Source organism: Aptenodytes patagonicus, chromosome 5 (assembly GCF_965638725.1).
Source record: "Aptenodytes patagonicus chromosome 5, bAptPat1.pri.cur, whole genome shotgun sequence".
NCBI lineage: Eukaryota > Metazoa > Chordata > Aves > Sphenisciformes > Spheniscidae > Aptenodytes > Aptenodytes patagonicus.
The window spans coordinates 40,799,961-40,827,131 of record NC_134953.1 but is presented as its reverse complement, the minus strand read 5'-3'; the positions used below and the strand labels follow the sequence as shown (position 1 = coordinate 40,827,131).

General features: G+C 39.9%; 1 protein-coding gene across 10 annotated transcripts in view; it reads right to left on the bottom strand.

Annotated features, from left to right (window-relative positions):
- The window catches only part of PCDH15 (protocadherin related 15), an 896,179-nt gene that overhangs the window by 504,003 nt on the left and 365,005 nt on the right, over nt 1–27,171 (bottom strand). For all 10 annotated transcript variants that reach the window (XM_076339474.1, XM_076339470.1, XM_076339471.1 and 7 more), the window contains one exon: nt 10,811–10,858. The gene's annotated coding sequence lies outside the window, so the exon portion shown is untranslated. The remainder of the gene's footprint in view (nt 1–10,810; nt 10,859–27,171) is intronic.

Here is a 27,171-nt window from a genome sequence, read left to right as displayed (position 1 = left end):
GATGCTCCAAAAGAGTTTGAAGAGGGAGCTGAGTCTGAAGGCTTCATCCACGAAAAGTTTGTGTTGCAGGCCAGGCCATTACTGCTAACTCCTGCAGACGGACAGGCAGCGAAGTCTCCAAGGGCAATGTTCTCACACATACAACCCATGAGCAGAGCATGAGGAAAGGGTTATCAATCATAACGTCAAATCTGCTGCCTTGTTCAAGCAACACTCTGCATTGCCAAGAAAGATGGAAGGCTAGCACTCTTCTCTTTCAGTATATACCATTTCAGAAATACCATGTTCAAAGTCTTCTGGGATGCAAGAAAAACGGTATGCTCTGTCTCAGCTTCAGCTTATTTGGAACAACTTCCAGTACAGACCGGTCTGTATGTGCTTAGGAACGTGTAACAACAGAATACCAGGAATGTGTTTTCTCAGCCCTATCCATGTAAGGATTAAAAGTTTGTCAAACAGATCAATGAAGGCAAACTGTGGTTACAAAAGCAGGGTTTGCAGTGACCACAAAGAATTCAGAAGCAGTGGGTCTTACACAGTCAGTATGATTTTATAAACAGTCACATTTAATGAAACACTAACTCTGAATTAGTCACTGGTCCTTGAGTGTCAGAAGCATAGAATAAGCTGGGAAGCCTCTAAATAAACAGTTTTATCTGCCCAGAACAGCAGTAGTGGGCATAACAACTTGCCCATATCTCCAAAAAGAAGATCATCTAATGGCAAGATGGAGAATAATACAGTACAAGGTTGTTCAGTAGGACCACATTGCCATAACACATCAACCTTGTGAGCTGAATCAAAGCCAGACTTGTCATTCTCCTAATGGCTCTGTTAAGTCTTGGTCTGAAGGCTCTTTCAGTGACTGTGAAATTTTAAGCATCACACTTACACGTTGATATTTTCAGTAGCAAAGCCTATGCCAGCACTGCTGAGTGTCTCAATACAAATGACAGATCTGTTCAAATCTCAGTGAACCAGCAGTGACAGGAAGGTTGGGATCTCATGTTCCTCTCCTCATCTCAACGTCATACAAGACTTTGCCACTTTCCTCTAGGATTTCTGCTGTGCCCATGTGCAAAAGCTCCTTGCAAAGTTCTCTGGATCCTCAGCCGCCCTGCTCCTAGGTTAAAACTACCATTAAATTGAAGCCATGATAGGTGTCACCAGTGATCCTGGTTATGCCAAGAATAAATTTCCAAAGATATGTGAAAGACTTGAAAGAAGCTTAGGCTAAACTAAGAACAAGGAGTGCAGGCAGTTTATTTGTTGCTATGGCTGGTCAGAGCAAACTGCTGACCTTTCTGGCTATCAGAAAAGCATATGAAAAGATGTAGGTCTTCAAAGGGCAGTGCTAATAAAGAAAAAAAACCCTTTGCTTTTCTCAATTTTCTGTACCAGATGCTAGCACATCTTGATTAGAATTCACAATGACTCATACTCAAAGGCCTGTTTCTAATCCCTAAAATACTATCAACACAGATAGTTGGTTGCAAAGATGCCTTAAGGCATAGTTGGCAAACTTCCCGATAGGCATTTTTTCTCTTTATTAAATGTAGCAGATTTTTCAATATTTTAACTCTCTCTCCCTTTCCACACCCCCACACTGATACATAAGAGCAGCCATCATTTAAATTACACATTGATGGTGAATATATGTGATATATTAACCATTACATTATATTAAACTGAGAAAAAGCGGACTCTGCTATCATGAGACTTTTTTTTCTTCCATGTTGATTTACATCCAAATAACCAATGTATCAACCTTGCAAATGTCAATCTGCACTGAGGCAAGAAGCTATGAAGTTCTTAAGCAGACACTCTGCTTGGGACTGAAAGGTCAGTGTTTGTGTTATTTATTCTTATTGTGGAAATATTTTACTCTTAAGTTAGGGAGGACTTTCTCACTATCCACGGAAATAATCATTGAAGATTTCAACCAAAAAAAGTCAGGACCTCAGACTAAATTAAATAAAAACATTCAAAAGAATTAATTTTGTTAAAGTGCAGACAGAAATATATATGGAGAATAAACTCAGTAATGTAATAGCATCATACTCAAAGGAGGAGTGCCCATTTATTCAGGCAGTCAGTGTCTCAGGCAGCAAGCCCAGATTTGGCTGCCAGCTCTTCTTGGGGAAGTCAAAACTGCAAAATCCATGCAGGATTTTCCCTTACTGGCACCCATTTTCCACCAATTTAAAATGCCCTTAAAAACATACTTTCCTTAATATTTCTCTGTCTCATTTCTCTTCTTGGAAACCCCAATAACTACTTCTCCAAGGGATGTTTTATAATTAAGTGACATTATGGCAAAGGCAACCATAAAATGGAGGTTGGGGCTACCTGTCTGTAAAACTACATAGCACAAGTAGGATGAAAGATCTGGGTTATCGGAGGAGCCTTATGTTAGTTCAGATTCTGAATGGAACCTGAACAATACCGATGAAAGGCTAATGAAAGCGTGAGGCTTCTAGTTTGACTATTCAAATTAGACCTGCCGTTGCTTAACTGAGAATATCTGTAAACTGGATGAGCTCCAAATAATGATCCTATTTATGTGTGAAACCATGTGTTGTATTGGTGTACATGAATGAGTATGAAATGCATAAATAAGTTATGTGGCCTATTAGCAAACTCATAATATCATGTATAAGACTATAAACTGTTTAAGAAGAGATATCTAATAAACTTTAACTGCTGGTGCTGCTGGCTGGCTGGCTCCCACTGTGATGCTATTTGATCAACAATGTAACCAACATTTTGTTCCTTATGGCATTGTTTTAGTAGAGAAAATGTAGAAGATCACTGTGAAAATAAGGTAAGTTGTGGCTGAAGAAGTCAAGCTCCATGGTTATTTAGAAAGACAGATGCAAGTGCATCCATCAACAGTAAGATGACAGCACTGCAGGAACACAACATTTTTAATGTGCAAGAAGGACCGCTTTGAGTGAAGAAATGATAGCAATGCAGCTACTGCTGCAAAATTAATAAAAATATTTGTAGCTTCTGAAGAATCAAGCCATTATTGTTGTAACAAAGGACAGTCTTGCCCTTAAGCTTTCTCGAACATATTGGTCTGGCTACTAATGTAGCCATTTCATGTGGAAAGGGCTACAGGACTAGATTTACAGCTAACGGTGGCAACAGGCATGCCCCGGTCTAAAATTAAGAGATGGACAGCTCTAAAGGTAACATGATTAGAGATAGTTAGGCCATTTTTCTGCCGCTGGAATATTTTATAATTTCACTATGAAAACCATTTGAAAATCATCTCTTTTTTGTGGGAAAGTGCTACACAAAAGCTGGGAAGTTGCATTCATGTTCAAAAGAAGGGTAGTTGTATTTGCTGGGAAAACACAACTTTGTCCTCACACAAGGCTTCTGGTCCTTGTTGTCCAATGCTAAATTCTGTCTCTTCATATAGCAGAACAGCAGGCAATTTTGTTACACTAAGCTTCTGCTAATGAGTTTACAGTTTTCTATTTCACAATCACCACAATTAAATCAACTCTAGCTGCTAGTGTGTGTTTTCTTTCTAGGGGAATACTGTATCAGTTGTTGCTCTGACATTAATAGTCTCCTGAGTTTTGCTGTTGGCTTCTTAAAATGAACAATCCTCCAAACTATTTTGATGTGTGACTTTTCTTAGCAAAGCACTCGCCCTGTTCTCTGCTGCTGCTGATGTTACCTGTGACTCAGCGGTCTATTGTAGGGGCTGCTCTCAAAAGGACACTGTCTTTTTTCGTGTTACTCTGCCAATGAAACGTCCTTTGTTAAGAAACAATGTCCTTGGCTGAAAATAGTGGGCCGCCAGGCTAGTGGTGTACGTGCCCAGCAACCTGGGCATTACATTGATAACAGAACAGAAAATACTATCTTCACGATGATTCTGTAAAAAGAATAAAGTTAGTGGTATTCTGTAGCTGAAGCTGTTTCTGGGATGACTCTTCCTAGTTTTACCCACCTTTTATCACTTCATATATGCACTCATACATGCAATGTCCTTCTACATCCCCTCCCTCTCCTTTCTCCTTTATTTATCTTCAAAATAGGCTAAAGGATTCATCTAGGATGGAGCATCCCCAAATTAATTTTTGTTACAGTACCAGAGAGGAAAAAAGCTCTGTTCAAAAAACAAATTCTGCAAATGAAAGCCTTTGCTTTTTACTGGAGTCCTGACATTACTTTTGCAAATGCCCAGGAGGCTGGCTGGCTCCGATTCCCTTTCAGCTAACCTCATTGCAAAGCTGCTCCATTAGTTGCAAATGGTTCAGAATGCAGAGGCATGTTTGTTTGCTGGTTTGAACAATCGAGAACATATTATGCATTCCCTGCATTATTTATATTGGCTACTTATAAGTTGATTTGTATTTATTTATTTAAAGTTTCCATCTGTAGGTTCTGGCTACATTTCAAAATCTCCCCCTTCAATCATGTTCTAATGGATATCTGTTCTCCCAGAACATCTGTCCTTTAGGGTCCTATTACATGTAAGTAACGGTGACACAATTTTTCATCTTATTATATGCGTACAGTTTTCTGTTTGTTTTTAAAATCCCCAGATTCAACTCATAATATTAGAGCTTCCTTTCACTGTAAAAAATAAAACATTAGTTTCAAGTCCTCATGATTTTTTCAGTGCTGACAAAAATGTTAACACTGTATTTGCAATGACAGACCTCAGGATAGGGAAATATTTTCCACTACTCTAAATCTGTTTTAAAAACTGAGCCTATGAAAATGTGTTAGTTCAGATGACTAGGGGTCTCATATTCATAACCTTCTTTTAATCGACCTTTTTTATTCTTTCATCTAACTCTTTTACTAGAGTAAGAGATCTCCACAAGTTTATTTATGTAATTAAGATGCTTTAAAATGACAGAATATACTTTGAGACTTCTAGCATCTATGCTGTATGTGGCTCCAAATAGTTTAGATCCTAACATTCAGCCTGCTGCATTGAAGTCTCACGATCCACCTTTCTGTTAGAAGGATTAATTCATCTAGGGATGTCCACAGAGCAACATGAAGGTATCAGCAGACTGTGGATAAGCAATACTAATTTATCTCTAGCTTCCACTGCTAACTGTATCAATAAAAATATGGCAGCATGGGTTTCTACAAGTACAAGCCTGAAGATTTGTTGCCCAATGCCGAGTATCTTTACTATAACTTTACTATTAGTATACTGTATCTTTACTATCCTTATAGTTTGCCATAGGAGACGACAGCAAGTGCAGGTATGTTCCAAGCAGGTCTTACACTCCACACGTTTTTAATTTCTATGTTTTAACAGTAGCTCTGAAGAGCCACTGTAATCTATACATAGCTGATGGATTACGCACAGAACTGTATGCATTATCATTTCTGTTGTCCTTGTTAAGGTAACACCGGATTTACTGCTGGCATTACAGTTCAGCTTCTGCATTGCCATCTCACATATGCCTGTGCGCTCCAAAGCCAGTTGTGTGCTTCCTGAGTTGGCAGGAGTGGAAGTGCAGATGCAAGAGATTTATCCTCTGAGGGAAGACAGCTCTTCAACTACTTTCAGATAAATGCTAAGCGCATAGGCTTTGAATCCAGCTAATGAATTCAGTGTGTGCACCAGAACATAGGCTTGGAAAGAACCACCTGGGTCACCCATCCCCACTAACTGCAAGCAATCGTATAATAAATGTTAAGAGCAAAGTGTCCTGCAGGATGTCACAGTCTGCCCTCTCCACTTACTGCATGCCATAAAGTAACGTTCTTCCAAAACACACACCTTGATCAAATTATGATCTTCAGATGATGAGCTGGAAAGTCTCAAAAATTACTGTATATGACAGGAAAAGTGGAGGAGGTAAGGGGAGGATACGACTGACATTGCACTCTGAGGTGGCTGAATATGTTACATGAAAACATCTGTAAGACCCTACAAGACCGGTCCAACTACGTTGGAGGAAGGGAAATATCCCAGAAATCAAGTAAGCATCAAGGCAAAAAGGTCCTCCTGGACTCCTGAGGCGACTTGTGAAGTCCTAAGGCAGAGGAATAATCAAATACAGTATTACTGTACAACAGTAAATACAACTGACAGATAGTTCAAGCCTGTTTCCTTCAAAGCTTGGGAACACCCACAAATTGGACACCCAGCTCCCGGTATTGCAGGCTGTTACTGAGAACTGCAGGTGTGCTTCCACTCAGTAATCTCATCACTCCCATAAACGTCATCCTGAAAAAACAGTGGGTTTGTGTCCCAGCTGTGTTTGGAAAACCCTTCTAGAATTTCACTCATCTCACTGGTTAACATGACTTTTTCTAATTTCCAGTCTAAACACACTCAAGACACAATTAAGTCCACTTGATTTTCTATCCGTATTATTATGTTCTATTCCCTCACTCATATTTGAACCCTCAATGTATTTATAAAAAGTAAAACATCTCTTTAATTTGCTACAAAAGAAAGTAAATCCCAATCAGTCCCATAACAGGGAAGTATGGAGGCACACCATGCAATTACTCATCCTTCTCTACAACTCTCCAAGTTTAAATAGATCTGATGACAAGTAACCAAAACACATACGATAGTTTAAATGAGCCTTGTACAACCGGGCAAACACTTCCCTGTTCCTGCTGGCTAGGCACAGCCTGAAATCCCTTTCAGCAGTTTGGGTTTTTTTAGTAGTTCCATCAACAGTGGCTCCTTGGTCCTTACATTTTAAGCTCCATAACAACCTATGAACAGCCCTTCACAGGAGAGTCCATCAAGCCCAGCAGTCCCTCCCTGACTGGGAGTAGCAACCCCTAAGGAAGAGCAGAGCTATCCATCCCATGGGGGAATTTCCCAAAACTCCCACCTGACCGCCAAACACTTGCAGTTCACTCACTTCCTGAACAAAAAGTAAAGTCTTTATATTTTTCAGGCCCTGTTATGCTTTCCTTCTGTAACTCTGCCCTGTTGCTCTCTGAACCTATGTGAAAGGCTAGCACTCACCTCCTGCCACAACTCAGACTCCACAATAACCACCACCCACTAGGGAGACCCCTCCTTTGTATGTGCTGTGCACTCACCACCCTCTTAATTTCACTCCCTGCCTCTGATCCTGGAAATGAGAACGACCAGCGGGTCCCTGCTCACTCTTGGCAGCCCCCGGGGAGTTGTTCAGACCTCCATCTCTTTCCCATGCCAAGGAATGGTACGCTATTTAATCGTTCCTTGGAAGAAATCTGTGTCACGCTTTCCATCCTCCAAACTTTCGTAGCTCCTGCTATACCTTTTTGAGATGGAGAAACAGAACTGTACACTACTTAAGATGCAAGAGAAACAGTAGCATACACAGTATGCTTACACAGTAGCAATGGGGCATTTTCAGGATATTTTTGGTACTTTTGCCATTGTACTACTTGCTTTTATAACCACTACTGACACTAAAGTTAACATTTTCAAAACTAAAGTTAACATTCCCACAGAAGCACCTTTTATATTTTACAGCTTTAGCTATGTCCAACATTTTGGTCAGTGAGTGGCAACAGTCAGCTCAGCATTCATCACCTCATGTGTGGGATTTTTGTCTTCTTCACTTTGCATCCACCCCCAGTGAATTTCACCTGCCATTGCCTTGCCCGGTCACTTTGTTTTGCACAATCCTTCTGCAGTTTTTCACAGTCAGCACTCATCTTCAGTGGTCTGAATAAAAGCATCATCAGCACACTCTGTCATCTTTTCCAGTTCATTTATCAGTTGAGTATCACAGGTTTAAGCACAGATTCTTTTGAGACCCTACTGCTGTCATCCTCTCACTCAGAAAACCAATCAGTTAGTCCTACCTTCTGTTTCGTATCTTTTGACCAATTTTTTGTTGATCTGTAGAGCATTCCTGTTATCTGATGGAAGTGCAGATTCTTAAGTGTACAGTAATGAAGTACTGCTTTCTCATCCTTTTGCCTTTAATCACTAGTCCTCAGAGGGTTAGCCATACCCATATTTCAGTGGGGAGGGCCCATTTTTGGGTTAATTTGCTCCTTTTTACCACCATGACATCATTTTGGCATGACGCTGGGGCTGCTACTGTGGAGGTGGGATTGTGCTAAAATGCCCCCTCTTTTTCCTCTTTCTCAGTAATTTTAGGGTTCTTCAACTAGAGGAAGGACTGTTGAGAGATGACCCTGAAGGCAGTATGTCAGTGAACCTTTTAGTGTTCCTGAATTCCTCCAAGAAGCTGACCTTGAGGACACCGAACTCTCCTTCTAGTCAGCACACATCTGCCAGTGCCATGTAAGGCAGATGCTCGATATATTTTGACACACACTTTAGTAAGCTGGACCCCAACACCATGTGCTGACTCTGACTGTAATTCTCCTGTGATGCGGGATGAGCACTGATTGCATTAGTTTGCCTTTGTACCAGGTTGATCTGACCCATAGTAAGTGTCTTGCTGCACTCCTCCCTCCCATAGCCAAAACTGTACAGTTTTATCCAGCAGCTACCTCCTGGGCCTCCCCTTGCTTCATTACAGTTATTGCTCTGCCTCCAGCTTTGTATCTGTGGCTGAGCTTCTGCTACAGCTACACTCATCTAGATGAGGTTTTTTACCTCAAAGTAACCTGACTGCTCACTTAGTGCCTGAGATCTGCACTGGCTTCTTTCCAGGTTTTTGGTTTGTTTGGGGATTTTTGGGGTGGAGGAGGCATATGGGCTGGTTATAATGAAGATCAGTTCCTCAGCTGCTACAGTAACCTACTTCTTGGTAGTCTGGCAACTTCCTACTCCTAATGCAAGGTTAGAGTTCACACCTGCAGCTGCTTCGAACTTTATAGAATAAGGTTCAGAACTTCATATTTAAAATCTAAGATTTTATTTTATCAGAATTTATAGAATTTGAATACCTAGGCTCTAAACTATTTAGAATAAATTGCAACTCTTTGGTAAGCAGGTGTTCATGAAAATTATGTAGATTATGAAAGCTTTGGCTATGTGCTACAACCAAACACATTTTTAAAAAAAAAAAGTTGAACTTCCATATGCTGAAGCTCTTGTTTATAGCACCCCCCTGCTATTAGTCCCTAACAGAATGGCAGTGTGCTTATTATTATTAAATTTTATCCTGCCTTTGTTATACCAATCCACAAAGTCAACAAAATTCTTCCATATAATACTTCTGTCCTTCACAGCATTACAGGAGTTTAAAAAACTGTATCAAAGACCTTGTGCCAAGGTTACTAAAGGAAGTATTACAGAGGACTGGTCACAAGGCCTGTCCCTTATGAATACTTCTAATAACTCCCCTGCAACCTGGTAACTCCCCTCTCAGTACATCCTGTCACGGTCCCCTCTTTTCCCAGCTCCTTATCTGCCTAAGACAGATTCTTATAATTCCTGTATTAATCTGCACCATCTCCACTTTAAATAATAATTTCCTTTGGGAACTGTACTGAATGAATGCTTCCTATAAACCTAGATAGCTTAAGCCTACCACATTACTGTAGTCTGAGATGTTCACTATCTCAGCAAAAAGAAACATTAGGTTAGTCTGACAAAATCTCCTTTTGATCAGAATTTTGCATTTTATCTCACTTTTCACTTATGATGATGTTCTTGATTACACTTTCTTCAAAACCTGTCCTAAGTCATTACACAGTGTTGAAATAACCTAATTTGTATGTACTTTTCAGGATTTCTTTTTTGCTCTTTTTGCATGCATGTTAGTATTCACCAGTCATAGTGCATTATCCCCATACTGAAATAAACATTAAGAGTTTTTGCTAGTAGACTTCTGGTGACCAGAGGTAAAATCAGAAAAGTAATGTATTCAGTTTCTACAAAGGAGGTAACTAACAAAAATGAGAGCTTTCCTATCCTTTACTCATCCTCAAATAAATCACGCAGACTCAACAACAAAAACTCCCAACAGAAAGGAGACTGGTCGTTTAGTATTCCAGGATGATTTTACAGCTTACTACTTCAATAGCACTATTAAGCCAATAATGGAGCATTTAGAAGTGGAATGGAAATACTGCCATGATAATTGCTTTGGCAAGAATTAGTTCACGTCATTTTAGAACAACTGTTTAATATTGTTCATTAAGTTTTTAATCTGATAGCACTGGTGTGCTACCTTGTTCGTACTTTATCTGTATTTTTCATAGGAAAGAAAATATTTTTTTCACTGAAGTTTACAGTGCCATCAGAGTTCAGTGCAACTTGCCACGGAAAAGGAACCTGACATATTTCCACCTTCTCCTATCTTGCTACTCTTTATTTGAAATCCCAGCTAGAAATTCACAAGTGAAAACATGACTTGAAGAGAGATAGCTCTGGTCATGATATGTGTATTTCCAACAAAACCAACCATCTTTTCCCGTGGTACAGCAGAGTTGCTGAGCCGATTGCCATCTTGTGATCCAAATCAATGATTAAATTCTTAGTGCCATGGAGCATGCAGCAGCCATCATTCCAAAAGCCTCCTATGGACAGATTTTCTATCATTTCCTCACAACATTTTCTGAGTTAATATCTCAAAGACGTGACCTTCAGTTGCAAGTATATCATGTAAGCATTATTCCCAGCATATAAGTCTACACAGACATCTTAAAACACTGTTACTAAATTTAAAAACAGAAAACTAAAAGATAAGGAATATCAGGAAAAAATTATGTAGTTTTCAGGAACTGCAGTGGACAAAGTCGTAAATGAAAAAAACAACCCATCCAGAGGTGAACTCAGCCTCAAGGAATGCAGGTTATTAAGTAGATTATTGGAGAGAGTATTTTGGAAATCACTTTCTCCAAAAGCATGCCCATATTAAAAGGGAAATTACAGTACCTTAATTGCACTTCTCAGCCATAGTTGTTGAGATTATATGTTGATCACCTGGAAAGTAGAAAATAGAAGATTAATAATATTGATCATATTTTAATTACTGATTAAGAAGAACAACCAATATCACATATTTATCCTTTACTAAAATAGTTTTAGCCTTCCGCACAAATAGAGAAGAGCAGAATACATAGCTTTTGATATCTGCTACTTTATTCCTGATAAAGCAGCTTCAAATAAGAAAAATAACAAACAAACAATGCTTGAGGTTTTCATTAAAGTAGTTTACATATTTTCATGAAGGCCATCAACTCAGAAACCAAGGAAAAATTCATAAAAACTTTTATTCTTATAAAATATCTACCCTAAAACACTTATCTGTAATGTGCTTGGACTCAAATATATTCTCTGCCCTTCCCCAACCTAAAATATTTAACAGTAAAATCTCTGACTGGTAGTTTACAGACCTTTGCTATGTGCATGTGAGTTCTCCCTGGGATGAGAGAACTGGTGGGCATAGAAGTATTTCGGGGGCCGTTTCTCCAGTGTTTACCCAGGTGAGACTGTGCCATGGGGAAACTTGGAATGCCCATAAAAGTTGAGGGATTCAAGAAGCATTTGGGCCTCCAGGCACAGACTGTCAGGGTTGGGGGTTTCACCTTTCTCACAGCTCCAAGGGGAAACATGCAAGGAGTGCCTTCTGGTGGGCACAGGGCAGACACCCCAGGGCTCCTAATGGTGTGAGAACTGGGATAGCAGGGGAACCCTGCTGGGGAAACTGCGTGGTCACTGGCTATGCTCCCATTTTTCCCCTCTGTAGGTACAGGGGTAAAAAGGCAGGGTTCTTGCCTCATCTTGGTAACATCTTGTGCCAAACTTTTGGAAGTGTGTAAGCTTACCAGCTATCAGCATAGTGGTACCTACATCAAGGAATAGCGTTGTTTGGATAGTTTACTGAGTCATTGAGAAAGTGTGACTGTTAAGTTTCCCATATTCAATAGAATTAAACCTAAACCAAGAATGCAGCTCTGAATGTTTGCAGACTTCAAGGTTATACACAGCCTGAAAAGGTAATCTGAAGTTGTTGTATACGGTCTCATTTTCAGACTAGACATGCAGAATACACCTAAACCAAACCCATTTCAAACAGTTCCAGAATCGAAAGGCTTGCAATGAGAAAGGCACAACTGCCTGCTGCAGCTTGGGCCAAGCTCTGCTTGCTCCATACAACAAAAATCTCAGGGATGAAACTGAGTTTGAAATTGCATTTGAACAGGATCTTTTATTTTCGGGGGGAGGTTGTAAGTTGTTATTGGTTGCCTTTAAAAATAAATCGTTTAGTTGCTGGACACATTTCACCTCTCTTTTTTCGCAAAATCCAGGTCTTTACTAAGAGAGCATCTGTCAGCATTATCTTTGGACAATTTCACACGAAGCAAAGACATTTTGCAGGTTGCTGCTTTCTCTTTTACTTCAGTATTCATAACTTATCTATGTAATAGGACCCAATTGTCCGGAATATGCAAAGACCTATGACTTGACCAATAAAACAACAAAACTTATTCTCTGGGCTGTTAATTGACAGCATAGAAGCCGTTCGTTATATGGGAGTTAGCCAGCTTGCCATGCTCTTAAAGCAGAAAGCAGGTATATTTAGGTACACGTGGCTTGCTTTGCAATAACTGAAGGTTATGCAAAAGGTTTTGTTCTGAGGTGGAATAAATACACAGTAGGTTGAGTAGTCAGATTTATAAAATAACTCACAGCTTTTAAGGGTGATGGATGTTTATGGAAACACATGGGTGTTATGCTGACTTCAAACAAAGTATCACATAAGGGAAAACAACATGGTATTTTATTAGCCTTCAAGATAACTGTTTAAGTAAAAATGTGTGAGCTTCATTAACAAGACACCATATGTATGTGGGAGTACATAACTTTTCCCCAGAACAGATCTGCTTGACCACGTAATTTCTCTCTGCTGTATGTATATATATATATATACATACACACAACAAAAAGAAAAAAAAACCCACAGTAACACAGTATGACGAGACAAAAATAAGGAATAAACAACACACAGTTCATTACAACAAACATTTGTTCATATTTCTGAAGACATCAAACAATTCTACCGTATTTTTCAAGGAAAAAAAAAGGGGTTCCAGCATACAAACATATTACTGAAACTTACTCCTATACTTTCCTTTAAACAGTTGGTATAAAATTGGGGATGGGAGGATAGCTGCTCATCGAGCATGTGCACTGGTCTGTATGGAATACAGGAATGTTCTACCAACACCATGGTTACCACTGATTCGACATTCCACCAAAATAATTACGTATTTCACCCACAAAAATCCACAGCATTAAGGCTGCAATTAGTTTGTCCAGAGAATGCCCAGTCTTCCGTGCATGTAGTAGAGGAACAAAATGAATTGCATTGCCATGGGAACAGGGTTTACTACTTGCTTTACTAAGAGATTGATGCCTATTGTCAGCAGATTTTATGATAAATGATAGTCATTTTGCATTTTTGTAATGAAGATGCATCATGCTGTGTGTTGTTCACACACTGTAGAACACTTTTCCTCTAATCATCAAGGGCTTTTAGTTCTGTATATTATTTTACAAAAAAAAATAGGCTGTTTAGATTGTGATTTTTTTGGATTTTAACATTAAAAAAGACACTTCATCTCAGCATTTTCTACAGCACTAGAAGATAACAGCACAGCTATGGACTGTGGCTATTACGTCAGCCTGTCATTTGGTGCAAGAGGAGCACACGAAAGCAGGTAGCGCTGTAGCCATTTCATCTACAGACTCTATAATTTGGGGTTTTACTTTGGACTTTACATCCCCACCACAGATGTGGTTCAAAGTTGCCTGAAGGATTAGTCACTCATTTGGACCCTCACAACCCTATTAGGGGGAGCAGAGCATTTTGTGCCCACTGGAACGGGGCTTCTGGCTTAGTTTCCTCTAAAAGGAACCTCATTCACATGCACCAAAACACTTCGAATTGACACAAAATGCAATAAACAGGAATGATCGAAGGATTCACTTCAAAACCATGCTACTGCTCCAAACTATTAACTATTTCTATTCCCAAGAGGAAGTGATGGGATATATTAAGAAAAACACAGTAACATGGTAGGGGTAAGGTAAGAACATGCTTTTATACAATTCAGTGCCCTCTCCTAGCCCTTCTCTGCAATTATCACGTAATACCAAAATTCATCCTGAAAGGCAAGAACTGGGGGGATCCTTCAGTTAGCAGTGATGACATGGTTATCTAGTAAGCAACCATTAAACCCCTATATCTTGTGAAAACTGGACATTTGGCCTTTTATTTCTTTGCTATCCTTTCAGCGATGGAAGACTCGGTGAAAGGCGTTCTGAAATTCTGCTGCCATGCTTCCTTGTAACCAGCAGATGTATACATTTCTTTTAGATTAGAGAGGACGTATAAATGACATATTGCTATAAGAATTTCAAATTATTGTGCTGACTAAATACATTTTCAAGGCTGTAATTCAAGACTAGCTTAATTTCTACAATTGATGACTGCCTGAAAAATAACTCCTATCATTAAATCTCAAACATTTTTGGTATTATTTCAAAGATCCTGGGTTTTTTGAGGACAGCCTTCTCCTCCTCTCTTATTAATACAAGAAAATATTTCACCTAAAGGAGAAGAAATGGCCAAGTTTGGGAAGAAGAAAGGTGAAGGGGTCTCTGTTCCTGAGAACACCCACAAGCAATGTCAAAACCCTGAAGGACAGGTTCAGTCTGTAGTTCTGCCCAGATGTTTATAATTTTTCATTTTCTGAAGACTGAAGGAATTGTTGGGAAAGTACAAATGCTAGAATTCGAGTACATAAAGGATTCAATTCTGAGTTTTCCTGAAATGGGTTCCTGACCTTTTGCAAGAGACATCTGCTGACTCTCGTGGTATGCTGACATTATGACCTTGCAATGGCCAAGACCTGGGGCTTTGATCCAGTGAAGTTGATTATATTTTAGTTAGTGTTGAAGGACTCGCTGCCTCTTTGTGCATCTGTGCTCACTCAGTTTTAATTCCCAGATCCAGCAACTGCTTAGGTATGTCCTGTGAAGACTGGTAGTATTTTTCCAAACTTTGATATACAGCCAAATGCTGACAGTTGTAGCCAGGTTTGGGGATGGGAACCAGGTACCAAAGCAGAGGCAGCAGCAACAGGGATAAAGTCAAGGCACACCAAACTTAAGTGAAGCAGAACTGGCCTTAAAATTCACAAAATCAAAAATGCTTTGCTATAAGAAGGTCAGGGTTTCAAACAAGGAATCATGTGGACAGATCAGGAAACCAAGATCAGGAACCTGGACTGGGCAGGAAAGTACCAGAGCACAACCAAGTCTAGAGAGCAGGAGACAGAAACAAGAACCAGCAGCTAGAAAGAAGGAACCCAGAGGCGAGATTGCTAACTCTGGAGCCCAGTGCCCAGGAAGGGCTGTCCCACAGCGTGCTGATCAGACTGACATTAGAAATGGGAAGGTTTGAACCCTCCCTATTGGATGACCTCAGCCCTCCCCAGCTGTCTCCCAAGCAGGAAAGTACTTCTTGTCATTAAGAGCACCCCTTGTCCATTCCCACCACTTAGTTTAAAGTATTCCTGATATTGCTGAGCATTTAGCTGGGCTGTATCAGGCTCCATTACCACATAACAGAAAAATCAGTACAAAACTCTGTCATATTGTTAAGCCTGGGAAATACTACTCATGTCCAAAACACTACAGACTATCTGGGTTAGTTTTCTATTTGAGGTGATGATTGGTTCAAGCAGCTGCCTACTGCCTATGTGCTGTCAGTATCTGGTTAGGGTTTCTGATTGCAGATTAGCGTCCAGGTTAGGGCCAGGGGGTTCAACTTACTTTTTAGGATCAGAGTTACAGATTAGAATGAGGCGGAGCATGAGGGTGAGGCAGAGCATGAAGATGAGGGTCCCTGCCTAAGGTTTCTGGTTAGCAGGGAGGGTATGGGCTAGATTTCTTAGGGGTTTGGATTAGGGCTAGGCTTAGGGGTACCATGTCAAGACTTGATTAGGAACCGGGTAGGGGCTAGGTGTAAGGTTTAGGTTTAAAGTTAACACTTCAGGTTAGTGGTTAGACATTGGCTAAGTGCCTATCTGAAGAGGTCTCACAAGCAGTCTCCCAGCCACATCACCTTTACCTGAACCGCCCTTACCTCCACAAAAGCTGCAGTCTCTGTTGGCCCGGCTCTGGGACACCCTTCATGTTCTCACATGCTGCCAGCAGCACCTGGCCTCACCACCAGCACCCACGCGCACTGGCCTCTGCCCTGCCTCGCTTCTGCCTTCCCCAAGCTCTGCTCCTCTATGCTATCCCAGACAGGCACCAGCACCTCACAAAGCCGCCTGCTGCTCACCAATCATCTTCCTCCAATGCAAGTGACCTCACAGCACGTCACTTCCGCCTGCAGCTCCCTCTGAGGTCCCACCACCTCTCCGCAGCCCCTGGTCTGGGCCACAAGCTCCCTGCCCTTCTCTGCTGTGAGAAACACTCCACACAGCTGGTTTCATACCACCCTCTTAGTCCAACATTTTAACAAGAATAAGATCAGAGATGCACGCAGGGTATTGATAGAAACTTATAAAAAAGAATGTTTTCATTCATTTCTTTGGTCCTGACTTATTTTATTTATTTCTACATGAAATTTACTTTTTTCTCTGCAGCATGTTCTCTGAACTTCTCTTCTACTTTCACTTGGCCTCTTCTCTCTTCCACTAAAACAAGTGACTCATATAAGTACTTTAAAAAATTATGTTAAAAATCAGCATGAAGAGCAATATTATCAAAGCTAAGGAATGCGAATTCACACTTTTCATGAAGCAAGAATCCTAAATCTCTCAGGCATCTTTGAAAATTACCACCTTTATTTTAATTAAGCAAATGTTACCTATAATGATTCTTAGAGTACGCACATTTTCACATATGATACCCTAGCAAACTCCATCTCTACACTTCTCTCAATGTCTGATTTTGAATTTTTATGCATCTAAGATATACTCCGCAACTCCAGAAATTAAAGAATACTGAACAGCTCTTTAAATATTCACACAATTTGCCTTCTGCAGAGACTAATCACTACTTTTTTTTGGCTGCTTACAAGGTAAATTCATGAACCAAAATCACCGAGTAGTGTTTGGGGGGTAGGGGGTGGGGGAGCAGAATTGCTTTGCATGCAAACATTTTTTTTCCTCTCCTGTAGAAGAAGTGGGGGTTGATTTTGCCTGAAAAGTACGTTAAGTAAAAGTTTTCATCAGAAAAAATACAAATGCAACTATATCCTCTACAACTAATAAAATTTATCTGTTCCAGGTTTGTAAATCAATATGCTTACTTCCTAGTAAGCAAAACTTGCAGGTGGTGTTACTAAAATCTCTTAGAAAACCACCATCTTCCAAAAGTCTCCATCAACTACTAAGAGCATGTAAAGAGTATTATTCTGGCATTTTTATTATAAGTTTTGTTGTCAAATTGGAGCAATGAAAACTTGATTTACTGCAATCCTTTTGTGGAAAATCAACTCAAGTCATTTTTCTTGGCAACAGAAAGTAAACGATTCAAAGTAAGTGATTTGTTTTAGCATTATTTCTTGCTTTCTGTACACATTTCATACATATTTATGTCTGCCTCTGTTTATAATGCATGTAGATGCTGCTTTCACACAGCTGGTGGAACCTGGTTGATCGAACACAGGAGCAGCGATCAAATTCCAAAATTATAATCTCAGTTCTGATTTTTTTTTCTGTACTCTGTGCCACACAAAATTCGCTATATAACTCAACTGCATCCGAAGTACATTTAAAGAATTTACTGCTTATAATAAAATAAAACCTCCAAAATAGTTTTTAAAAAGTCTTAGTGAATTTTTTCCTAAACTCAAAATTTCACAGAAAAAGGTTTGCTTATAGAGCAACAGGGATTGCATGTTTATTCCATCTATAGAAAAAATGAAAAAAACAACTCTGTGCTTGTTCGATATTCCTCACGTGTCTTCGTACCATTTTATACTGCCTCATGCATCAATTCTTCAGGCATTGTTTGCTTTGACCAGCTGACTCGCTGTGTAATACAATGCACTTTACAAAATGGTACAAATAAAATAATCTTGACAACCAACAGCCATATTCCATCGTACCTAGCACTTGCAGTAGAAATTGCTAGGGATACCATTACAAATCACATCGGATGAAAAGACAGAGATACCTAACAATTGTTCCATTTGGATACAATGGAAACAAGAAGCATGGTTTGGAAAAGGTTAAACTTGTAAACAGGTCCTCAGGGTAAGCAGAAAATCCAGCTCGAGGCATGATTCATCCCTTACGCCAGCCTGTGGTGAAGCAGGGGAATACCAGGAGTAGACCCTAGTCAGAGAATTCATTGAGATGCCCTTTCTCCTATTCCTGTACAGCCCATCTGTGAAATCCCTGGTTGTCTTTACAACTAGGACATCGGGCTGTCTATTAACATTAGGCATCAGCCGCCAGACTCAATGTTTTTAACTTCAGCACATTTTGAAGCCCTACATGTCTGTAGGTAGTGCTGTGAGGAAGACCAAACCTCAGCTCTGCAGAAACCCAGTTCTGACACTACATCTACCAGGAGGTGAGTGGGGAAGAGATGGGAGAAAGACAAGTCATCTCCACACGGACTCTTTCTTAAGAACCGTCAATGTTATGAAGCTGGCTCTAGGACAAGCTAGTCAGTGTGGCATGTCTGAGTCCAGAGTGGCTTTCTATTAAATCAGTCACTAATGGAAAATGGACTAAACCTCAGCATTGAACTTTTCAGATTTTTGAAAACTTGAAGTGCGTGGGGTTCATAACCCAAACAACAGGTTACACTGATTCACTGCCGCAATCCATTGTATGTGTCAGCCCCACGATGAATTGATAATGTCAATGATTGATGATTTGAATTGTTTTAGAAACATGATAAAAAAGAAAACAATAAAATGTTCACAGAAAACATTAAAAAAGTGTGCAGAATTTCATGACATTCAGAATGCTGCTTAGACACCTAAAGGACAGACAATTGAAATATATACACATATACATACCCTATTTATCAATAGTTTGTCTCTCCTTCAGTTTCTCTCAGCTGATCGTCACTAGTTCTTACAGAAAAAATCTACATTAGAGCCCCTCCCAGTCCTGGTTTCTCCTTGCATGCTCACAGGACCTTTCCCCAACTTCTGTTTTCTGTTTTCTACTACCCCAGTTGCACAGCTGGTTTCCAAGACAGTATTCATCACGTACACTGACCACTTCTCTACAGACAGAGACATAAAATAACTGTAAGCTGTGAGTTTGTACGTAAACTCTCTTGTTTTTTTTAAAGTTGTTACAAAAAAATCCTTCACTTTCCACAGCCGAAGTTTGAAGTACAGATCCTCCAAAAAGTATCTCCCAGGCAACTGAGGGGAATTCCTTCCCTATGGTCTCTGGTCACACTGTACCAGGCTCCAGCCAAAAAGCATCACTAGGAGCCTAGCCAGCAGCCTACCACCTCCTCCTCATGTACTACATCTGCAGCACGGTGTTCAAGAAATTGGTTGTAACCCTGCTGCAGGAATGCATGAAGTGCCAGTACCATTGCAGACCAGCAGCAGAGAACGTCTAATATTCCCTCAGTCTCTTCTTTTGCCCTCACCTCACCCAACAGGGAAACTGAGTACTTTCACAAAATTTTCTTTGCTACGTATTATAGGATATAGCATTCAGCTAACACAGGAACACTGCCTTGTTCCTCCAGCTTCATTAAGGCCCCCCCAAAATCTTATTCTTTTCAGAAGATGTCTTAAAGCATGAAACAGATGGATCCTTCAACATTCGAGATTGTCACAATGGTTTGACACGAGGAGAGGAGAAATGTAGAAAATATATTTTATCTTTCTTTGGCTTATTCAGGCTGAAAAGGCTTTAGCTCACTTAATACTGACTTCTTTATAAAAGCAGAAAACATGGTGCCAGTCCCTTCCTATGAAATGCTCTTATTCATCAAGGAGGGAAGTTGGAGAGAAACCCAGAGAGAGAGAGAGAAACTGCAACTATGTCCTCACCCAGCTCCAGCTATGATAAGTGAAAAGCTGCCTGGGCCCACACGTCTCCCAGCCTACGTCCAGCTGCCCCTCACTGCTGTTCTGGCAGAGGCACCCACTCCCCCAGCCCTGCTGGGAGCACGGGCCCCCGGCTTTCTCTCCAATCTGTTTCAATCACAGTGAAACAAGTTTAAGTGACAGGTTGTGGTTCATTTAGCAAAAAATGGTTTCAGGAAAACTCCTAGAAGCTACGCAGTCATGAGGTTTGTGGAGGTGGGAATGCAGTGAGAGTGGTGAAGAACAGCAGGTTGACCGTCTCAGCAAACACAGCTAAGGAGAAACGGGGTAACAGCCTTTCCACTCAGGAAAGACGGGGTACCCCCCAATGTGCATTTGAAAATCTTAGTCCTCAAGGCAAGTTAAGTCTCCACCAGATTCAGAGTTCAAACAGATCCGTGTATTCTGCAGTTATAAACTGACAGCAAGAGATGCCAAATGCAAAATCTGCATGAGACAGGAAAGGATTTAGAATTTCGTCTAAGCAAACACAGAGCTGCAGCTGCTCCTAGACCATAAAAATGATGATGTGGTTTCAGCCACACACTCCACATCATGCACCTGGGCAGAACCAGCAGATGGACGTTCCCAGTTACAGTCCCAGACACAATCCCTCGCTCACACTCGGTGCTTTTCCCCAGCCTAGAAAGAATTCTTAAATAGGGATGACATGAACTTGTATGACATAATTACACTGAACTTCTTAAACAAGTGGTTGCTCTTCCATGTTTGCTCATACTTATCATTGTCATCCTGAAGTCTCCCTCCTACTCTCCATCTTAATAAGGTTCAGGAATGTTTGAGCCACATATTCTGGAATAAAAGCTTCCACAGTCTTTCATCCCCCAGTCTGTGGAATATTTATGTTAGCCTGTTTTAGGCTGTGTTTGGCTTGGTTAATATTTCTCCCACTTACATGGAACTATTCAAGGAAACCTTCAGCAGTGTATAGATCTATGGTTCCGAACACATATATTCCTAGCGCTTTTTCCTCTATCAGCCCTCTGTCCACTGATAAACATAACTAAAAACAAAATCATAAACTCATGCCCTGTACTGTTCAAGACAATACCCTCATCTGCAAAAACTTTGGTACCTGAAAGCAAATGGGTATCTACAAGGCCATTCATATTAAAGATCACACACATGCAGTTACATTACATGTATGAATTCCCACAAATCTCTCTATATGAGTATCTACCCTGTAGCAAATGCAGCTGCATGTTCCCATATATTCATTGTGTGTCTACATATTACACACAAGAAGACAAGACAGAAACTGTTGATTAATCAAAGATTAGCCATACTGATGTATTAAAACACATTAAAAAGACCAAATTTTGCCTGAGATATTGAAACTAGAGGTCTAAGGTATTTTGATATTTGTAATAAACTTTTTTTTTAACAGCCTGCTGACTTAGACATTTGGGCTTCAATTTGTACTTATATAAGGTCTATTTTGCATCATTTTGGCACTTAAAGTATCATTCAACAGCAAGCTACAAACATAATTTTAGGCTTTAGAGTAAATTTGAATAACTTATTTAGGAAAAAAATAGTATATTTCTAGAGCTTCTGTTTATGAGATAATCAAAATAGTTGATTTTAATTTTCAGTAGGTTCCAAAACGCCATTAAAAACCAGATACATTTAGAGGAGTTTGTACATTGCCTCATACAGAACAAAATCCCCAGGCCTGAGTAGTATTATAAACCTTGGCAATCTTGCTGCTAGGTGTTCTCAGACACTGCTAAAACTTGTTTCAAATTACTATAACGTATTTGGTCTTAATCAGATTTGATCCCAGGACTGAAAAAGTTCAAAAATATTTCTGTATCTCATACTGCCACTGGCCCCTGTAGTCCTGCACTTTGATATCATATATTTTATATTTCTCTATTTAATGCACAATGATAAATGAATACCTGCGGGATTTCCAGAATTTGTGAACTATCCAATCCAGCAAATCATTTAAGCATGCAAATAGTTTCATACATTTCCTGACATTCCTGCAAATGAGAACAGAATCTGAGCTGTAGCATTAATATATCATACTCAAGTTAAAGCTTAGCAATGTGTGAGTTGTTCAGATTTGTATTCAAATAAGACAAACAAGTGTCAAATCCAGAGGGGGGTCTTGAAGCTGACATTAAGTTTTACTTTTTAGATTTTTCCCTGCATACTATAAATCTGGGTTCAAGGACTTTGCTTCAATACTCACTTAAGAATATCCAGCTTAAAAAAAACATGTTTCTCATCAAAGGAGTCTTCTAAATTGAAAAATCATAAGGAATGCTCTTCTTGCCCCATTTCCATTTTTGCAATTATCTTATTACATAAATATTAATTTCAGCAAACTCTTTTAAGAAATGGTTTACATAAGCAGCTGTTTAGTTGATGCATTATCACTGTCGTTTTAAAACATTTATGTGGCTTGTTCATGTTTCTTTGTTAATTTTATTGTAATTTAGTATTAATTAATAGCTCTGTGGTTATAAAGTGTTTAATCAGTTACAACTCTTAATTATGCCACAGCACTGCTTAATAAAACAATACATTATTGGGATTAAATAAAATTAATTAAATTAATCTGCTATTCCCTTTTATGGGTAATATATTGCACAATAAAAGCGGTCGTGAAATTGTTTTCTCGGCAACTAGCCTAAAAAGACTTTGCATATATTCTTTCTTACCTTAACTATAGAGAAAAACTGCCACTGATTTCAATGGTTTTCTACAGATCAGCACGAGGATCATAACTGTCTCAAAAATAGCCGACAGTCATAGAAATCTAGTAATGGAGTGATCTTGTTTCTGAAGTAACGCTGAAACAGAGGACCGGCATACTCAGCTCCAGTCAGTAACTATCCAGCTGAGAAGCCTGTCCCTGAGAGCGGCCAACAAACCACTGCTTTAGGACTTACTGAGCCAGAGGTCGTACCTTTGCCTGGTGAGGTCATGGGGGAATTTTTTCTCCATGAAGTTGTTAAATTGCATCTTGAATCCGCCTAAGCTTTTGCCATCTGCCACGCTCCGTGGCAGCGAGGTCCACGCACTAATCACTACGTGGGAAAGCACTCTATTTGCTTGCTTTAAATCTGTTCCTGGATAATTTCATTTAATATATTCTAATCCTACTTCTTGTATTATGAGAAAGAATTAATAAATTGCCTGTAACCACTTTTCCCCACTTTGGATCTTATATCCCTCCATGAGGTCCATGCCTCGGCTGCATCTCTCAGGCTGAACAGTCCAAATCTGTTCAGTGTCTTCTCACATGATACCACTCCATCCAATTGCCCCTCTTCAGGCCTTTTTCAGTCCTATTAGTTATGCATAGCCATTTATTGTCTGTTTGCCTAGCACTTGTCATGACTAAATTAAATCTTAATTATTTCAGATCATTTCTTTATGTGTCAACATCATTTAAAATTATAATTCCATCCTTGTTGAAATGCTTTCAAATCTTTCTGAAGCTGTTGTGGCTGTGACTTCTAGTCAAGACAATTCTAGTCTTTATGATATCGCAAAAGTTAATGAAGAAAAAAATTAAACACGACAGTCTCATGTTTAATTTTTGTCACAAGCTCACGACAGACTTGAAAACACTTCCCTGTGTGACAGCATGCATGCAAGACAATGGTTTCACATTCAGCCATGACCGTGTTACTGGTGACTTACCCTAGATTATCATTCCAATGTTAATTTATGAGAACAGCATGTGGTAAACTTTTAAAAGAGCAACTTAGCTAGAAACAAACTGCAATCCTTGCTCTGTCCCCATCTACTAAAGCAGTTATTTATGCAATGAATTTTCCCTTGTCAGTCCTCTGAGACCTCTCCTGTCACCCGCCAGTCTCACGTATGGGTCATGGATAACAGTTCAGAGACTGTTCTGGCCAGTTTCACAGATGCTTTAGAGTGAATTTCATTAGTCTGGTGACTTGAATACAAATCATCTCTCTAATTATTTTTCTAACTTTATCTATTCATCCTTGGACCCTTGCATTATCTCCTTGAATTAGTGAAGAAACTCTGATTATATTTCCAGTGCTTCTCACGATGAGAGGAAGCATTTAATTAAATATTTGTAGAATATACTATTCAATACTTCATCTTTTGGAAAATGAGTGCCATGCATTTTACTCTTACCTGGTAACAAAACTAAATTTAAAAATACCTTAAGATAGATATTTTACTGAATGGAGTGTGAAACTAATCACAGTCCAAGTCCCAAAGGTTGGTTCATCTCTTCTGACTCCGATCATTTTATGTTAAATGGAGGGGTATCATCTTTTATCACAGCCCTCCAACAGACTGGTAGAGATGGTGCAAAACTGCTGCAGTTTTTGGACAAAAAAAGTTAGAAAAAGGAACTGTTCAGCTATAAAGCCTAGCAGAAGTATTTTGAGATGGCTGAGCTGGTATGACTTCTCAGCACCACCTCACATATTTGTTTAATAGTTGATAGGGTGATACCTTTGTCCTAATCTTTATTTTAGATCCCCCCCCCCCCAAGGTATTTGCAGAGATGAAGTTTTATGCCTGAACATAAGCACCTCTGTATAATCTGTCCCTTTACTAATTATTTATTTTTGCAGTCCACAGGGATTTACTGCAGTGATGCCTTAACAGAATTCACACACAAATTCTAGAAAATGAAAGGCTGAAGATCACTCAACAAAAACAAGGTTGGGACTGGCTTTACGTGGAGGTCTCTCTGCTGTGCAACCTCTTTATATCACCATTTACAGCATGTTTTATACTTGAGGCATTACTGAGCTGACTTTTTTCCCAGGACTTTGTCCTCCTAAGCCTACTAGTTCTGTTTTTTTTGTGTTTTCTGTAGAATGAGGAAATTAAAGTTTTGCTTCTGTCTAAGCAATAAGCTGCCACGTGAGAGAGCAGGAAGCATGGTACCAAGGGACACCAAGTGATGCAATTATATGAAATCTGCACCACAGTTCACTGGGGTTCTCCTGGAGCAAGGTAACTATGTGCTTCACGTATGTCTTTTTTGAACACAGGAAAAGGTTTGTGCAGAGTGGCCCGGAGCTGGCTGCTCTACCCTGACCCTTGCTGCCACTCAGTTCAGGCTAGGTTTCCTCCCAGCATCTCCATCCATGGCCTTAGAAACAACCCTCAATATACCCGTTGGTGATTTTCAAAGGTGAGCGAACCCTCTTCCATGCTTCCCACTTCATAGGGATAAAATGCCTCCACCAAAGAACAGTATAGATGTCATGAGGGTGTCTTGTGATTGCTAATTGACAGGGAGGAATACAGCTGGGTTCTGGGCTGGTTCCCATTGCCTTTGAAGCGCAGGAGGAGGAGGAGGAATGCCTAATGCTGCAGAAAAGCAAAGACAGCAGACTTGAATCTTAAAGGGGACCTCCCTGGTGACACTCAGCAGTGTGGAAAGAAACTCCCTACGTGACTCAGGCAAACACAAATGCATGAGAAAAATATGCTCTTCAAATAAAAGTTCTACCTAGTGCCTACATGTGCCTGGGGGGCGGCTCAGGGAAGACAAATATATATTTGTGCAGCTCAGCTGCGACCTCCCATTTTGCTCCCAGACATCTTCTGGGGGTGTAAGCATAGACCCACTCTGGCTATTACAAACCCCTAGGATCAAAGCAAACAGCTAATTGTTCATTCAAGAAACTCACTGCCCAGAAATGAATGTGCTGGTGTGACATTTTACCTTACTGATTAAATACTAAGACTGTTACAAGCAGTTTATCAAAAATATGTCTCTTTCCTCTTCTGGGGAACTTTATTGCTACAGTGTTTAGCTGTAGCAATCTGCTACATTACCAGACTTAGCAGGTAATGCTAGGTCAAGACTTAGCACTAGTACCTTCTAGTCCATATACATTGTATAGAACCATGTTTGTTATATTCGTCCTCAGTTGTTAGGTATGGTATGTTTCAATACCTTCCTGATGGTTACGTAGCAACTAAAGGTTAAAAAGAGAATAGCTAGGGCATTAAGAGATTTTCTTTCTGTTACTCTTCTAATTTATCCTTTATATTCAGCTGTTATAAATGTTTCATTTGACATAAAGGAACACAACTTGCTGCATTCAAGTGATACGTGTAAATCTTGAAAGTCAGCTATTGAAGCAGTTCAGTCTGAGCACTCCTGGTATCACAACTGTGCCCATACAGGGCTATCTTCAATGCGTGCACATACCAGGGGTGAAACTGCTGAACAAGACACAGTTGTTGGCATGTTCCCCATTCCCTCCCATGCATGGCTGCTACCTTTCATTATTCCTCCTCCTAGCACATACACATGCTGGTTAGAGCTCGTGGGATTAAGGATCACCCCCTTTCTTCTTCCCTGGAAAGCAAGAGGGAAGAACCCCAGAGCTCTCTGTACTGCGCTGTGCACAAGGCAATGCCGCTCACAAGTCGCAGAGCTCAGTCAAGAAGGTGAAAGGTGCTTCTACACCTTTCTCGCATGGACTCAAAAGGCACGTAAGTCCAAAAACCAGAAGACTACAGGGAGGTAGCATGGTTTTAAAGGTCAAGAGATAAAAAGAAAAGCAAAGAAATCAAACAAGGGAGCAAGGAGAAAAGACACGACACATGCAGCACAGCAGACAGAAGAGCACAGCAGACGCTAGGGAGGAGCGCACCACAAAGTAGGTAGTTTCCAAAGAATAACCTGACATTACACTCAAATTTGGCCATCCATTGATAGATCACTCATCTCCATCATGGTAATTACTCAGAAACATTTTAGAACTTGCCATTATCATTAACAGCTATTTAAATTTGGGATGTACAGCGCAAGTTGCATAGTATTGTACCTGTCCTGTCCCTTATTTGGTACAAAATCAGTCATTTTTGCTGTGAAAATTCACATGTAAAAGCAAATCTTAAAAAGTAGCTTGCAAGTATTTTAAGCTTCAAAAATCTGTTTCTGTAAAAGCCTAACAATGGTTCTGCATTTCTTCAGGTCATGGCTGCATGTTACAAGAAAAATAGAAGTCACAATTCAAGCAAGTTAACAGAGTAATGTATGACTGAAGGGGCTCCCGGCTGCCAGGAGAAGACCTCACAACTGAAAAGCAAGAGAAAAATAAGGCATAGTGAAAGGAAAATTAAAGCAGTGTTGTTTAGTCTTTCTAAAATTGCATGGTTATGCTGAAGTATTTAGACCTATCATAGGAACACAGCCACCCACACT